The sequence below is a fragment of the Wolffia australiana genome, chromosome 9 (assembly GCF_029677425.1).
Source record: "Wolffia australiana isolate 7733 chromosome 9, ASM2967742v1".
NCBI lineage: Eukaryota > Viridiplantae > Streptophyta > Magnoliopsida > Alismatales > Araceae > Wolffia > Wolffia australiana.
The window spans coordinates 9,755,389-9,768,467 of NC_135843.1; positions in this window are offsets into that span (position 1 = coordinate 9,755,389).

A 13,079-nucleotide genomic window follows, 5' to 3' on the forward strand; every position below is an offset into this window, starting at 1 on the left:
GGTCGTAAATGGCTTAGGCCCTTTTTCCGGTCAAGTCTTCCTTCAGGTAAATCCTCTGCTCTTCTCGATTCCTCACCACCTTTCTTCTCTCCTCAGGTCACAGAGCTGTCAACATTTGAACCAAGAGTTTCCAAGAGGAAGTGAAACAATTTTAAGGAGTTTTACTCTCCGTTTTTGCTCTCAGATTCAACTTAACAATGGTGAATCAGATTACTTTCCTCGTAGGCTGATTCAGGTTTTATAGGTGAGGGCCAATCCCAGAACCGTCATGGTTGATAGTGGACAATTACTCAAGTCTTTTCGACGGTGATTTGGTGGAGATTCACCGGTTCGTCGTCGGAATGTGGTCTCCAGCGATGAAGACGAGAGCGAGGGTCAAGAAGGTGATCTTACACGATCGGGTCAGCCCGTCACGTCACACCACATGGTTTGAACTAGATGGAGACGTCAACAACGAGATAAGATGTATGCAAATTTAAGTTCAAAATCTTAACGAGAAAACGTAGCGACCGTCTGATCTGGGACGTGGTTCAAGCGACAACATCGAGGAGTGTCGAGTCTTGCCTAGGCTCCCAATGACTCGTGATCTCAGCTCGAGGGCCGTCGAGGTGAGGGACGGAGTACCGGCCGTCAGCGTCCGTACCATCGTCGCTAGCAAACTAATCCAACACCGTCAAATAAAGTATTCTAACAAGATGTGGTGGCTAATCCTATATCGTTATCAATGGATCTCTCGAGGCAGAGGAGCAATCGGTGACCGGCACTAGAAGAGATAATGATATCGCAAGATAAAGGGAAACGAGAGTGAAACCTGTGGGGGGAGATTCCGATCGTCAAGATGACTTGCGAGCCGGGTGGGGGAGAACGGGCGTAGGCCTTGATCAAACCACTTCAGGTAGGAGAGAGACTCCCTTGATATGCAGAAGGTCGAATTGGAGCTCAACCAACGATCAAGGGCTCCTCAGACGGAATTGGGGTTGAGGGAGGCAGCAGCGAGAGTGAAAGATGAGATGGGCAGTTCGCACTAGTCAGTGGCCACACGTCCAGGTCAAAGGTGTCGGTGGCGTCGAGCAGGAAGAACCCGGTATAGAGGTGCGCTCACCCCGCGATGTACCCCATACAAACTAGGAAGGGGAAGTACTTGTTCAATATGGACAACCCACGAGAGCTGCTCCCACAGATGTTCTGACCACGGAAACCAAGTGTGATGGGGGGTAGCACTTGGTGGTGCCGTTGACGGGGCAGGAGGAACACCCCTGGTGATGTGGAACGAAGGGGATGACCGATCCCGAGGACCCGCCTGTGGAATAGTCTAGGGTCTGGTTTTGATACCGGGAGAACACCACCCAATCATTTGCTTGATGTCATGCGATGTATAAGAATTGATAGCCGGCGAGGGAACCTGGAAGAAACGTGCACCGACCGTGCGGTTGTGGGGGAACTCGTGAACTAACCGGACCAGTGGAGTTGACAGTGCTGGTAGCGGTTGAAGGTTCCCAGGAGGAGGGAGGATCGGACTAGAGAAAAAAAACCCTAAACAACAACATTTAAATTCATACTTTTTGTCCAAAAAAACAAGCCTGTTCAAAATGACGCCCTCCCTTTCCCTTTATAGCGATAGAGAAGAGGGGGGGGGGTGTTCGAAAGGGTGCCCTAGTGGGCTTCCTTCCCCTCCCCTAAAGGGTGATTCAAGGGGGAAAGAAACCATGCGTGGCTCCCCCCCCTGAAAAGAGCGAACGAAATAGGACAAGACGCACAAGCGCATGGGGAATGGGGGAAGAACCCACACACACCTAAGAGAGGGCCATCCCACAGTTCAGCAGCGACGATAATAAAACGGGCGATGTGATGAGGAACCTCCATAAAACCCACGAAGGACCTCCAGAGACTATAATACTGCACGAATACGAAATAAAACAACACGACGGGAAAGCGATTTTAAACCTGGTAGTGGAAGTTCGGATTCTTTATGTCAGCGTGGGCTCCCCGACGAGGCTGATGACTAGTCAGGGCGTGTTCAACGGCATGGTCCTCCATCAGAATATCAACAATGAGAAATAAATTGTTGGCTTTAAGAGAAGCCCATTCTGACTAGGGCTTCGGGCTTGGTCAATGCAATGCCTGATATTGGTTTTCTATGTGATTAGACTCCTTGTGGCCCCCAGGCCTGGTAAGAACTTATTACTTCTGCACTGGTCTGGCCTGAACCTTTTTGAATACTCTAGTTGTTGAATTCCATATCGAAAGAATTTATAATCCATCAGTAGTATATAAATGCTGAAACCATATCACCTTTGAATTTAAAAGATGTAAAGTGAAGAATCTCCCGCGCGTGTGCATATGGGAATTGATGTTGTGTACCTTCGTGTTGTAGTGTACACTCTTGGACTGTCGCTGCAGTTGTGGCCCTTAGCAGTCGAGCTGTGGCTACAACTGAGGTTGTCACTGCAGCTATGGTCCTTGGCAGCTCTTTCCGAGCGAGAACATCTTCTCATTTATTTTTGTTTAATTAATCAACATTTTTTACTTCTCATATCATATTCAGTATCATAATCATGCATACTACATGAATTGATGCATAGAATGTGCTTTATTCATCACATATCAAGAAATATGTATGCTAATTCCAACTTATAGACAACATTTGACCTTCAATGTGATAAACTGCATGCCTAAATTTGAATAGGCCAAGCACTCACACCCCCGGAAAGTCCCAAAGTCAAAAACATATATCGACAATCTATGACAAGGAAGTTCAAGTCCTATGAGTACATATGATATAACCTTATTTGAGAAAATACCATTATTCTCATTAGCAAGGAACCTCCCAACCTCAAGCACCAAAGCTTCCATAGTCTAGGTGACACCATTGTCTCCGTTCACATCAACCAAAGCTTTCTCGCAGGGTCAACCAAAGATTCATAACTTTAATCCATGCTATAGAGTTAGTATAAAAAAAGATATAAAGAATTAAATCATGTTTTTATATCAAAACCTTTTGTATTGCTGAACCTTTATGAAGCTCTAATTTAATTTTCATGAAAATTCAACTAAAGCTAGATATCTATATCGATGTCCAACTTGTAAATATATCTTGTTCACTTTCAACCAAATTTATTTTAAATATTTCAAAACTCTTAATTTCATATTTTACTCATTATCTAAATTATACTGCAGATCTATTTTATCTTTACAACAAAATAGTTCGATTGAATTCGATATTTCCATTGAAAATAATATCTAATTCACCAAAATGAGTTCCTCAAACTAAATATTCGTTCTCGGCATAATTACTAATCTCTTAACCTCAATATGTTTTACCATTTATTCAATAAGAACCCACAAATATGACTAATTTCTATTTTTAAGAGATCATTTATAAATTACAGGTCAAAATTGAACTTGTGAACTTTTCACATACTATCAAAAGTTGACTTTATTCATCACAGTAAAGATATCAAGGGAGAAGTAACACATAATTATATGTTTTGTGTCTTCTTCGTTTCAAATATGTATATATTTTAAAAATTCATAAATCTCTCAACAAAGGGAAAGTTGGGGAAGATCACTAATAAACCAAAGATTAGGGAATAAATATCATTTAGAGCTCTGAATAATGCAATAAGTTAATAAAGCGTTTCTTGGATCATGGTTAGTAATGGTCAAATGTATAGGAAGCAGATAATGAGATAGGAAAATTATATTAGTTTAATATTTATCCAATTATTATTTTCTTGGAAGATGTGGCAGGATAGAATTCAATGTACTTCTCATTCAGCTCAACCATGTTCTTCAGTCTGCATCATCCTGATATTCTCTTAGAGATTCCAGCAGATTGTTATTGAATTTATCATTAGAAGGAGCACAATGAGAGGAAAAAGGTCTAGATAAAGGGGAAAGAACTTTGAGGATCACTAGAAGGGTAAGTTGAATAAGCTTGACCTCGATCAAAATCTTCAGAATAATGCCCATGGTTTTCATGAGATGAATGTACTGTAGGATGATGAGATTTATTAGCATAGTTTTCTTAATCAAACGAAAGCAGATTTTCTGGATTGCATGAAGTCATAATTTTGGGAAATTTTCAAAGTTTTTTTAAAGATGACTTGTATCCTCTTAAGATTCTGAAAATTACTTAAAGGAAAGAAACCTATTATTATTGCAAACATATTCAAGAAATAATGAATTCTCATGGTGTTTAGTGGTATGTCGAAAATCATGATGAGGGGAATCAATGTTATAAGATGAATGATGGTAAAGAGAAAATTTATTTCTACAATTTTCAAGAAATGCACCCTGTTCATCTTGATAAAAAATATTATCATCACAATAATTCTCATGATATGAACATGGTTATTTATTTGCCGCATAATAACTAGGCATGATCCTCTCATGCGCACCAAATTAATGTTTGTGTTTCCATTTACACAATAAATGAAAGAAAAAATAGCAGTAAGTGAAAGAATTCATCTAGATAGTGCTTAACCTATTCTCAGAAGTATAAAAAAGTTAACTCGTAAATTTGATATGATGCTTAGACAAGATTATATGGGGTAACAAATAATTACTGTGATAAAAAGTTTGGCTCTATGAGAATCATATGAGGTTTTCTTACACGCAATAAAACAGTGTCATTTTTTAGAATCAGTCGACGACCACAAAAATGACATTAAACTTATTGGCTCTTGGAGAAAGGCCCAATAAAGAATCTATGCTGATGTCATCCCAAGACTTTACCATGACAGGCTAGGATTGATATAGTCAAATGTTCTATTTAAATGTCTTCTCCAAAGCACAGGTGCAAAAAAGGAGTATAATGCAAGTAAAATGACATGTAAGGCCGAGTAAGAAGTATCTATGTACCACAGAAACCATGTGATCACCTTGGTCTCCTCGATGAATCTCCCATACAATAAAGTCTTGCATGGAAATCCTTTGTATACATCATCACTTTTTCTTCGAAATATACACATCAAATACCACAAATTTATTGTTGGTAGTGGATGGGTGGGTTATAGCTGCTGACAGATAAATACAAAACCAAGGTATTCCACATATAATTCTGAGATAACATAAAAGCACATTAGGTGCCTTTCTAGTTCTATAAGTGTTAGTTTAAGTGGCTAAGCGATGACCTAAGAAGGGGAGAGTATATTAGGTCCTCAAAATTTTATTCACTATTATCTAATTAACTACATAAAATATGTTCTACCAATCTATAGAATCAGGTAGAAGATAGGGAAGACTCTGTTAAATTCATAAATACAGCTGAGGCTAGTTTACGATGAGCCCTAACCAAGTTTGTGTGATTGCCCTAATAATCCCAAAATACCCCCTACTTAAACATTTCTAGGCCCTTAGAAATGGTATACATAGGGATGACACAAGATGATATAAATGTTTAAGTAAATGTGGGAGAGAACTTAGGAAATAAATTCACCAACAGTGAGTCTAAAATTTGTGTGAAATGTAGTCTGGTGTCTCAAATGCTTAAACATTCCCCTAAGTATATACTTCCGTTCACTTCGTGGTCCTAAACAGACATCTCAGTACTCCATTTACTTGTAAGTAAACATACCGTATAGGTAAAAAGAGTAAGTTCACTTCAACTCAAAATCAATTCACTATCCCCCTTCCACTACTACGGATGGTTCATGGTATAGAAAAGATGTCGATCCTCTACATTATAGCTATAGATACAGCAGCTATAACACATGGGTGGCAGGATTTTTTTTTTTGGAAATCTGTTCACTTTATGTACGCAATGGCTTTTGACTTATTCAATTGGCTGTTGCCTTATTTTGGATTTATGGCTCTGCCTTATTTGCAATGACTGAATCCTTTTATCCAACCCATGTGTGGCATTAGTAGACAGGCAGCTTATTCCCCTGATGAGGTTTTGTATCCCCCAATAACTCAAGGAGCTTCACTCTTTCAATAGTAGTAGCGCTTGAGGATTGTCATCAATTCTACACCTTGTTATAAATATTTTCGTGGAAGGTTTCAGTGACGATAGCTTAAGATGCCGTGAACGAGTTAGGTGAGAAGTAGAGAAAGGAGAAACAATAGTCCAGGATCATAAGATGTCTGAATAGAACACTAGGTGTTCTTAACTCACCTTAGGGAAATATCTAAACCCTAAACTCCTTGGATTTGACCACTATTCCACCTTGAACCTTCATCACTTAGGCTACTCTCTTCACAATTTATTAAAACATTTACGATCTTCGGAAATATGTTCCTATATGCTCCATGATCATGCATTATATAATTTGCCTAAGACATGAAGTGCTACAATGAAATGCATGTTTAGTTATGTTTGGCTCCGTGTTTCCCCCTATTTAGTGGATGCTCCTATATATGAGTACATAAGTATCTAGAGGGTCATGGCAAACCAATATTTGAAGCCCTTCATTGCATCTCAATTGTGTCCATATCTTCCTGAAACTCTTATTCACTTATTAGAATAGAGTAAGCTCTATCTAGGAAAGAGATAAAACCTAACTAGGAAAATAAAATTCAATGAGAATACTGATTTGTCTCCCAGTAAGCTCTGAATTTATAGTCTTCAGCCAGACTTCATAGAACTTCATAAAAGAAATTCTATCCCCACGTGAATATATTCGTATTTTAAAGTTGAAAAGTACCTTGACATAGTATAAGGAGTCAAGCGGTATTTGACCACTAGAAATATCAGCTAATAGACTCCAAGTCAACTTCCTAAAATAATATGAAATTTGATTCACATGTATCGGTTCAATTTTCTCTAGTAAAGGGTATCCAAGTGCATTATGCTCCTCATAGTTAAGTGGATGCAGATGCGTAATGATTGCTTCCTTATCTTCCCTTTCATCACCATCTTCTTTTATCTTCTCTTGATGATCTTGTTCCTCACTTTCTTAGGAATCAACTGTAGAAATTAGTGAAGATTGATGATCAGCCATTAAATTCAATCATCCAATTTTGGGTTGATGTTTTGATGAATTTCAGTAATAAGTTACTAATGTTTTTGTGACCAACCTTATTACTAGATCCTTTGGAGAAACTTATAACTAGGATAAATGTAACAATTAATGAATGTGAATTATTAGCATTTTTTTAGAAGTGTTATCCATAAATTATGCTAATATTATTATTATAAAATATCTTCTCCTTATTACCCTCAAAGAAAATAGCCATTATATTGAGAATGCAGGGACAGTTTCGGTACAAGATCAGAAATTTGAAAAAAAAGGGGGAAGGGAGAGAAGAAAAAGAACGGACGTCATGAAAAAGAAGTGGATTGGTGAAGAAATTGCTGGTGCTGTGCTCTCAGAATAACAGTGAATATCATCTTTTCTGCACTTAAAAAGCTTCTGCGTTTTTTTGAGTCTGCATTTTTGAGATTGTGAAGATAACAGTTGATCCTGCAAACGAAAGATAAAAACAACATTCCATGTTTTTGAATCTAGGAAGAGATGTTCTGAGTCATCAACTCATGAATACAGCTCACCAGTAAGCTCTCTGTGAATCATCTTTGTTAACTTTTTTTTTGTGAGTTTTTGATTGCAGGAAGGACCTATGGGGACTGGACTAGAAGGAAGAACAATCTTTTGGCGTCAAGAATCAATTGCATTTCAAGGATTTAGTAAGTACATCTAACATCTGAGCAGGAAGAATTGAATCTAAAGTTCAAAGCAAGTTTTTCGATAAGAAAAGTAAGTTCAGATTTAGTAACTATGGCTTAGATTCACAAACAAATTTCATAACTCTGAACTTATTTTTCTTATAAAAAAACTTGCTTTGAACTTAATTTTTTGATCTAAGATATCCGCACTAGTTTATCTGCATTGAATTGAGGCTGGCAAGACTTATAGCATCTCAAAATCGACTGATTGGTGTTTCGTTTGAGGTGTCAGTCATTTGATCAATATCATCTTTTTATCATTTGCAATCATAGTAGGTGAGTTTCATTGCTGAAATTAATCTGTGTTTAAAGCTACTCAGTAAGGGCTACCGTAAGATCATCTTGATAAAGGGTTGCTACTTAATAAATTGTGAGATATTCCTAGTTGTGTAGTGGAGAAAGACTCACGGTGCAGGTAAGAAGATATTCGAAACATCTAAATACCAAATGAAGAAGTGTGAAGACTTTGCACAAAGTTTTACATTTTTGAATCATAATTTCGTGATGAACAAATCAATAGACTTTGCGCAATCATTTTTTTTTCAGGTTATATTCTGTGTAAGTCAAACATATATAAGAAGATCTTAAGGTGCAGAAACATCAACAAGTCATAAAGCCCTAGGTGGTCTGACCTAGAAGGAGTTGAAGGGACGAGTGAATCTGCAAAGGCTAAGGGGGCCCCATTTCAATTCTTAGATTGGTGATATCCGTGTATCCCTATTACCAAACTGTTTTAGCTGGGGGGGTTAAAGAACTTGGTTAGGGATTGATTATATATTCCAGCTGGATATCCCTGGACAGGAGTAAGAGAATAGCCTAACCTGTATAAAAAATAACAAGTGTTGTCCTCCACCTCATCTAAAGTCTAAGTAGTATCTGACACACACACACACACACATGTCTCGTATCACTACCGAGTAGAAAAGATTAGACGAAAAATGGTTAGGACCTAATTCACCCCGCCTCTTAGGTCATCTCTAGTAACCTATATCAACAATTAAATTTTCACTCTCATGATCTGCAACAATAAGGAATGTAGATGGGTCATAGACTCATCAACCCAAACCTTAATCTGATCATCATGGTTCTTAGAGACCAGGTAGTGATCATTTAAGTTCTCCTCATGCTCCTCCATGCACATGGAGGGCTCAAGATCCTCAGTAAAATTTTGACTTGATAGATGTTATATATCCTCTATCAACCCTTCATCAAAGGATAAGATGGTTTCACTATGACGATGAGATTATAATATATCTAATATTTTTATCATGTTTTTATTTCTATTGTTGATTAGTTCTTGTTGCTCCATCATGTTCATCATCAAATCCCTCATGGATTGCTCGACGGGGGGTAAGTGGTGTTCGTCCATGGGATGTGCGGCTTCATCACTAAGATAAGAATTAGACATGGTTGTTTGGTTCTTTTTGTGCGAATTTGTGCAAATTTGTGCGAATTGTTCATTCTGTTCGGTTTTCCGAATAGAGCAATAACAAATTCGCACAGACCCATGTGCGCTTTGGATTGTTCGGTTTGTGCGAATTTTGAATTATATAGAATAGGATTATGTGTATGGTTTAGAAATTCATGGAATAAATCATTGGGTACAAGGAAGATTTCCCTTATCATTAGCGAGAATCATGGAATAAATCATTGAGCCTCAGCGCTTGAATGACTGCTCCGTCTCTTTCGACGGATTGCTGCTTAGCAATCGTTTCGTCAAGATGTTGAAGCTTTGTTCAGTTTTTGAGGTTTGTTTCTTCGAGCTCCAGCAACGCCTTTTGAAGGTTGACCTGTTTCTGGATGTTTTGGCTGGTCTCGCGTCTCAGAAAGTTCAGCCAGGACAGCTTGTCGTCAGCTGACTTTTCAGCTGGTTTATTGCATAGCTAAGAATCCTTCTTCACTAGTTATTTCTTTAACCAGCACACTTCCACCTGCGAGGTTCATTCTCGCCTCAAATAAATCATTAATTTTTATTTATTTTTTCTTGAAATTTTGTGTACCTGAAGGCTGTTGATTATTCTTTTGTACTCTAAAAAATGTGTGTCGATGGGTCCAACATTTTTCTGTAACAGCAAGATCGTTAGAAATGCTTTGTAATTAATTAAATTCACAGAATCGAAAAAACTTAGCGGGGAAGGACCTGAATATTTGTTTTTATCTATTTGGTTCTTGCGCTTAATGTGAACTGGCTCTAGCCTTAACAAACCGGAAATGAAAATTTTTGCCATGCCATTTGTGAATATATGGCGTATATCTCCTAATGAATCTTGGGTTATTTTACAACACCATCGCCGAATAGAATAGAATTATGTAGAACAGGATTATGTTTATAGTTTAGAAATTCATGGAATAAATCATTGGGTCATTCTCTAATTTTATGTATAAAATAAGTTTACAAATTTTTGGCATCTATTAAATTAACAGATTAAAGTTTTATTGCAAAAACCAGAATAACCTTTTTCCAACTTGGGCATCTCCACAGCTTTTTTCTTTCCCTTGATTCTTCATGATTCCTCACTTATTAAATTAAAATTGTACATCAATATAATCAAGACCTGATGCATTATGCTTTTTTTAATAAGGGCTCACATTCCAGGAATTTTACTATGTAGTCGAATTATTCTGTTTCTTAATATCCTTTGTTTCTTCGTTGTGAATAATTTTTTGTATGACATATATTGGTGATAATTTAAAATATGTCAATGCATTACATGTGGTCTAATAATGCCATCTCAAACGTGCCTGCATGTATTTTTGTATGTTACAAGATAGTATGCCTAAATAACACATAAATGAAAATTATTCAAATCCAACAACAGTAGATCTGATCGTGGAAGTCTTTGAGAATAGATATCACTAAATATTTGGAAGAGGACTTGTGAAACATTTTCATTTTTATTCCACTAGCCTTTAACCAAAGTGCAATGATCAAGGCTTTGATTCTATGCTTCCTCTAAAAGTCAATTATAAATTTTAAGTCAATCTCATAAGGATACCCAACAATTGATAGCAGGGATTCATAAACATGAACATATGCCAACCATAACATTACCACATAGACTATACATGTCCATTAAAGTGTTGTTATTCGGACCATTTGAATCACTAAGATGATTTCTTTAGTCATACATCCACTCTTAGAAATAAAAAATAATCTAAACATTATTTTTCTAGAGAATTTGTGTGAATTGTGCAAATTCTGAGCGAATTTGTAGCAATTTGTGCAAATTTTAAAATTTGTGCAAATTTTGTTGCAATTTGTGCCAATTTTACAAATTGTGCAAATTTTTCTTGAATTGTTTGAATTGTGCAAATTTGTTGCAATTTGTGCAAATTTTACGATGTGTGTGCGAATTTTGTTCAAATTGTGCAAAAATCTGTTCTAATTTTCCCACAAAAAAGAACATAACAAAGAAGAAGGCCATGTGTAGTTCTTTGTGCAAATTTTTAATTTTGTTTGAAACGAACAGAACAGAACAGCCACGTCTAATAAGTATGATATTGTTCTGAGCTCTTTTCCTGCTGGGGGGAAGGAAAACCGTCTCCATAAGGTGAATTATGGTACATACAAGTATATTGTTGATTTTCATTAAGTAGATGGAGGTGTTCAAGCTGCCTTTGATCTCTGATTGCTGAACTATGTCCATCATGGTATAAATTCTCATAATCATCCCCATGTATGAGCAATGAAAGCCTGTTCTTTCATTACCTTCATATTTCATTTTAAATTCATACTCTATATCATCCCACGTATACAAATCCCTAGCTTTCCCCCTAGACCACTCGCGAGCTGGACCCTTGATGGAGAAGAGTAATAGTCTCATCCTAACCATCTCACGTGGGATGGGAAAAAAATGATGTCACATGCATAGAGGAAATCCAAAAGATTCTCATAAGGCCTTTCCATAGGATATCCATGGAAAACTGGTAAGAGAGCAATCATGAAAGGCTCTACCCTAAAGAGTTTGCCTTCATTACAGGATCCATGAGTGCTAGTGTCACGCCTATAAGGCAGTGACCTAGGATATTCTTCAGGGCATACTCTCCCGGGGATTTGATAATTTCAGGTCATAGTGTAAGTTTCTATAAAAACTCCATAGGTGATTGCAATTCTGAAGACACTTCCATAGCAATGATGTATGTCACTTTACTCAACGTAGTGAGTGAAGTAGGACAAAGATGATTATCTACAATGAGCCAATCACCATCAAGTTGTGCCTAATCCACCTCTCTAGTCAAGTATTAGACCTAAAAAATCTATATGCTCAATGTAAAAAATGTAATTTAATCGAATAATCATCCAATATCACCACTGAAGTAACTCAATATAAATTAACATGAATTCTATAGCCACATATATTGATCATCAATAATTAAAAGAAATAGGCTAATATATCAAAGTCAAATAAAAATTTTACTTTGATGTTTGCAAACTCCTTTCCAGCACAAGTGAAATATCACAATCACTTGCTCAAGATAATTATCAATTAAGTAGTTGACTTCAAGCAAGTAACTGAATTCCAGTTAATATGTATTTTCTTTTTTCATTTGGGTAAGTAAGCAAAGATATTTTTTTATAAAAAGAAAACAAAAATATACGAAAAGAAATCCAAATCAAAAGTAAAAATCTACTCCAAGGGATGCCACTCCCCGGCAACGATGCCAATTTGATAAAGCAAAAATGTGGTGTTTAAATTTGTCATTGTCATTATTTTCACTTTAATCAAATAAAATTTATGAAATAGTAATCTTACTCAGAAATGTATAGGGTAGAGTAAGGTCTTATCCACAGGGATTGGCTCTTAGAAGTAAGATTAACTAATGTGCCAGGGGAGTAGACAGGAAGGATTTTAAAAGGATAATACTAATAGGGAATTTTATGAATGATGAATATTTATGTTTTTATAAAGAGAATTCCCCCTATAGATTTTATTTTGAAGCTATTATTATTATATATATAGTGGAGATAGATAAGTGTTTTTTTAGGAAATTTCTGCAGAATTTTAGAAGTGAATTGATAGGAGAATTTTGAGAGTCTATTCGTGAAGGAAAGGTGTTTGAAAGAAGGCCTAAGAGAAGAAAATGGATTTATTTTGCATTTTTATAAGAAAAAAATCAAATTTTAATGTATTTTTATCAAGGAGGTATGTAGAATAGGAAGTATAACTTCCTAAATTATATTGTTTATTTTTCTATATTTTTAAATGGTTTAAGACTATTTTAAAAAGGCGTTAAAAATTCGGGTTCAAGCCAATCACATCACGTTTTTGAAGAAATGCACAAAATAAAACTTCAATGAAGTGATATATTCACGTCCTAACTATCGGAAGATAATGATGGCGGACCATCCAGTCGATGATGACGGATCGAGCTCTGACCCGTCACCAGCCACCTCACGGAGTCCGAACCGACG